The following is a 5,136-nucleotide window of genomic DNA, read 5'->3' on the forward strand; positions in this document are numbered from 1 at the left end:
AGGCTGTTAGAGCTATATGTGGTGTAAGCTCGAGAACCTCTTGTCGACCCTTATTCAATACTCTGGGAATTCTGACATTGCTCTCACAGTATATATTTTCTTTAATGTCGTATGTTGTTAGCAATATTAGCTTATTCCCAAGAGTTAGCAGCTTTCATTCAGTTAATACTAGGCAGAAATCAAATCTGCATGTGGAATGCACTTCCTTGACTCTTGTGCAGAAAGGAGTGCACTATTCTGCTGCATCCATTTTCAATAAGCTACCACAAGAACTCAAAAATCTTAGCAGTAGCCCAAACGCTTTTAAGTCTAAACTGAAGAGTTTCCTCATGGCTCACTCCTTCCATTATGTCGAGGAGCTCCTGGAAGAGCTGAAAAATTAAGCAAATTCCAGTGTTACATTGTTGATTTTCTTTATTTAAACTTACGAATTGTCGCCTGAATACGTTTGTTGTATTACATTTTATCTGTTTCTGCTATCGAGTTATAATTTCATGTATTGACTCGTTCCATGACCATGGACACTTCTCCTTAATTTGGTCCCACGGAACAGTAAATAAATAAATAAGGATTCGAACCTGTGACCGTAGCGGTCGCGTGGTTCCAGACTGTAGCGCCTAGTACCGCTCGGCCACCCCGGCCGGCGCGTGTTTTGTATCAGCATGATAAATAAACTAGGTTAGATCTGAACTTAAATAAACTGTTTAAGAAATGAATAAATAAAGTACACTCATTCCTCTCTCCAGCATCCCAGAACAGGCTGACTCCATTTCCGACCAGTATTCCCCCTCCAGACCGCTGGGGGAGACTTGCAGCTGAGAAAAACACGTGACGTCATCATGCTGCTATGGACTGAACTGCACGGTAACGTGACCTATTGAGGTGCCCTCTAGTGGTGAACTAGATCAGTTCTTCGGTCTGGTGGACCTCTTGTGTGGTGGGCACTTATACGTAGGTTTTAGAAATTACAGACAATTCAAGCAGAGACAAATGTTTCAATGCATTGTGTAATGCGTCTTTAATGCACAGCATTTATTTGCAGTACCGTATTCTTCCTGATCAGATGTTCAAGCATTAATGCTCGCTTCCATTCCTCAGCTGAATGGGAGCATGTAATACAGCTACTAAAACGCACCCTGTCTGGTACCAACATCTCGCTAATTGAACACTGAGATATGATATCTAAGCCTCTTGTGGTAGTGGTAAAATCGAACTAAGCTGCTGTTGATGTAGGTAGACAATAAATTTAAAGAAATTTATAAAAATTTAAACGAATTTAAAGAAATTGCTATCGAACTGAATGACATCATGAGCAGGCTCTAGAGGGGCCAACACGGTACTAACTCCCCTCAGCTGCAGGAGTAAGTTCTTAGAGCAAAATTGGTGCACATTTTCCAAGAGGATGGCGAACACACTTGAAGGTGGTATTGGTTCTAATTGTTCAAATAAAGTCTTATGTCCAGTTCTTAGGAAGAGGTGACTTAGATTAGGTTAGTGGAGGTAACACAAGTGCCCTTTCTTCCTTCCATTTTCTTATGTTTGTAGAGATAGCCCAACTGAGCATTCATGACGCCAATCGCGTCATCAGCTGATGTCACGTGATGTCACGTACTTGCGTCAGAGCCGCCATCTTGGATAACGGTACTTGGGGTAATGCCCTCCCAGGGGTGACGACGATGAAACACTTGCGATCGGATTTGCATCCGGAGACATTGCAGGCCAATCCATTGTCTTGTGCCCACGCTGTGCAGAGACGGTTGATATGTTTCGGATCATTGTCCTCTTGAAGCACGCAGTTGGCCTCGATCGAACAAAATAGCTTCTTAACGGACCTCAGAGGGCATTTTTGATCCATATTGTCGTGAGTTTTTGTCATAGCACACGTTAGTCCTCTCTCCGGTAAATCATGCATGTTACCAACATCTAAATATCGTTTGACCCACTTCACAACCAGTTTCTAAGAATTTTAGCAGCTCCATATGAAAGCATCGGTCCCTGCCTCGTGACGCTTCGGATATTTTGTACTCGTTTTAAACTGCATCCGATAAAACAAAACATTCAACTCTCACACTGTTTATCTACACGCTGTGAAAAAACTCACTGAGTACAGAATCGAGACCACTACGCTGCGGGCCGGCCGCAGTGGCCGTGCGGTTCTAGGCGCTACATTCTGGAACCGAGCGACCGCTACGGTCGCAGGTTCGAATCCTGCCTCGGGCATGGATGTGTGTGATGTCCTTCGGTTAGTTAGTTTTAATTAGTTCTAAGTTCTAGGGGACTGATGACTTCAGATGTTAAGTCCCATAGTGCTGAGAGCCATTTGAACCCTTAGGTTATTTGGAACAAAAAATTTAAATACAGTAATGTGATCAGATCCATAATTAAGCAGCTACAACAGAGTTCTGGAACATGCCAAGTTGCATGGAGCGCTACACTTGTGTTCAAAGGTCACACGATTAGTCTGAGGTAGACAAGTGCAGCGAGTGGTACGTATGCATGACAATCTGGTTGTTGATATTGCAGTCACTCTTTACTGTTATTGTCTCCTGTGTACAGTTCACTTTGCGATGCCGTGCAAGTTTTCATCGCAGGAGTGTGGCGAGATGGCGTACATATCGGGCTGCGAAAGCTGCTGTTGCCGAATATCACCGTCGGTATCCTGTTCGTAGGATTCCGAGTGCCCCACTACTGCTGTCCCTTCTTCTTGTCTGTGCTTCTCATATGTTCGTTTCCTCTCCGATTCTGTGCATAACCTCTTCATTAGTTACGATATCGATCCACCTAATTGACAGGGGGCCCAGGTTGGATTCCCGGATGGGTTGGAGATTTTCTCCGCTAAGGGGATGTGTGGTTTTGTCGTCTTCATCATCATCATTTCATCCTCATCGACAGGCAAGTCGCCGAAGTGGCGTCACCTCAAAAGACTTGCGCCACGCTGTCATGTCTACCCACCGGAAAGCCCACGCCAAACGACATTTCAATTCAGTCCACCTAATTTTCAACATTCGTCTGTAGCACCACGTCTCAAATGCCGTTATTCTCTCCTTTTATGGTTCTCCCGCAGTCCATGTTTCACTAACAAACAATACTGCCGTCCATTGTACATTCTCATTAAATTCTTTCTCGAATTAAGCCCATGTTTGAAATTAGCAGACTTTTCTTGCCGAAGAATGCCGTTTTTGCCAGTGTTAGTTTGCTTTTAGTGTCCTCCTTCCTCTGATCCTGATGAGGTATTTCGCTGCCTAGGTAGCACAATTCCTCAACTTCTCTTACTTCGTGACCATCGATCACTGTTCTCGTTTCTTCTGTTTTCGTCTTTCTTCCATTTACTCTCAATCCATATTCTGTACTCATTAGACTGCTCGTTCCATTCAGCAGATCCTGTAACTCTTCTTCATTTTTGCTGGGAATAACAATGTCACAGAATCTTATCATTGACATTCTTTCACCTCGATTTTTAATCTCACTCTTCAACATTTCTTTCATTTCAGTCGTTGTTTTATAGATTGAACAGCAGGGCCGAAAGACTACTACAGGTACATTACAGACATGTTTATGTACGGCTGGTACGGAAGGAATGGGATATACTGTCAATTGGCGCCAGTCTCTACGTTTGCTGTCAAACTAGTCCCTTTCTGCAGTCCAGTGAGGGCTGTACAAGCAAGGGTCAGTGTGGCGATTCTGTCCTGACAATGTTACGTAAACCGGAAGAGGAGGTGCGCCAAGGAAACAGTATATCTACATCTAAATCTACATTTACATAGATACTCCGCAACCCACCATACCGTGCGTGGTGGAGGGAACCCTCTACCACTTCTTGTCATTTTCTTTCCGGTTCCACTTGCAAATAGAGCGAGGGAAAAGCGTCAGTATGAGCACTAATTTCTAGTGTCTTATCTCCGTGGTCCTTCGCTCAATGTATGTTGGCGGCGGTAGGATCGTTCTGCAGACACCTTCAAATGCCGGTCCTCTAAATTTTCTCAATAGTGCTTCTCGAAAAGTACGTCGCCTTCTCTCCAGAGACTCCCATTTGAATTCCCGAAGCATCTCCGAAACACATACGTGTTGATCGAACCTACCGGTAACAGATCTAACAGGCCGCCTCAGAAGTGCTTCGATGCCTTCCTTTTATCCAACCTGGTAGTGATCTCAAACACTCAAGCGGGCCGGCCAGTGTGGCCAAGCGGTTAAAGGCGCTTCAGTCTGGAACCGCGCGACCGCTACGGTCGCAGGCTCGAATCCTGCCTCGGGCATGGATGTGTGTGATGTCCTTAGGTTAGTTAGGTTTAAGTAGTTCTAAGTTCTAGGGGACTAATGACCTCAGATGTTAAGTCCCCATAGTGTTCAGAGCCATTTGAACCATTTGAGCCACTCGAGCAGTGCTCAAGAGTAGGCTACAGTAGCTTCGTATGTGCAATTTCCTTTATAGGTGAACCACTATTTCCTAAAATTTTCCCAATAAGGCGAAGACGACCCGCCTTTCCTACCACAGCTCCCACATGCTCATTCCATCTCATATCGCTCTGCAACGTTACGCCCAGAAATGTAAACGTCTTGACTGTGTCAAGCAGGGCACTACTAATACTATATGCGAACACAACCGGTTTGATCTTCTAACTCATTTGCATTAACTAACATTTTTCCACATTTACGGCTAGCTGCCATTCACTCCGCCGGCCGGGGTGGCCGAGCGGTTCTAGGCGCTACAGTCTGGAACCGCTCGACCGCTACGGTCGCAGGTTCGAATCCTGCTTCGGGCATGGGTGAGTGTGATGTCCTTAGGTTAGTTAGGTTTAAGTAGTTCTATGTTCTAGGGGACTGATGACCTCAGAAGTTAAGTCCCATAGTGCTCAGAGCCATTTGAACCATTTTTTTTGCCATTCACACCAACTGGAAAATTTGTCTAAGTCGTCTTGTATCTCCGCACAGTCACACAACCTTGACACCTGACCGTACATCACGGCATCATCCGTAAACAACCACAGATTGCTGCTCACCCTGTCCGCCAAATCATTAATGTATGTAGAGAACAGCAGCGGTCCAGTCACGCTTCCCTGGGGCACTCCTCACGATACCCTTGTCTCTGATGAACACTCGCGGTCGTGGAGAACATACTATGTTCTATTGTTTAAGAAG

This window comes from Schistocerca serialis, chromosome 8, assembly GCF_023864345.2.
Source record: "Schistocerca serialis cubense isolate TAMUIC-IGC-003099 chromosome 8, iqSchSeri2.2, whole genome shotgun sequence".
Taxonomy (NCBI): Eukaryota; Metazoa; Arthropoda; class Insecta; order Orthoptera; family Acrididae; genus Schistocerca; species Schistocerca serialis.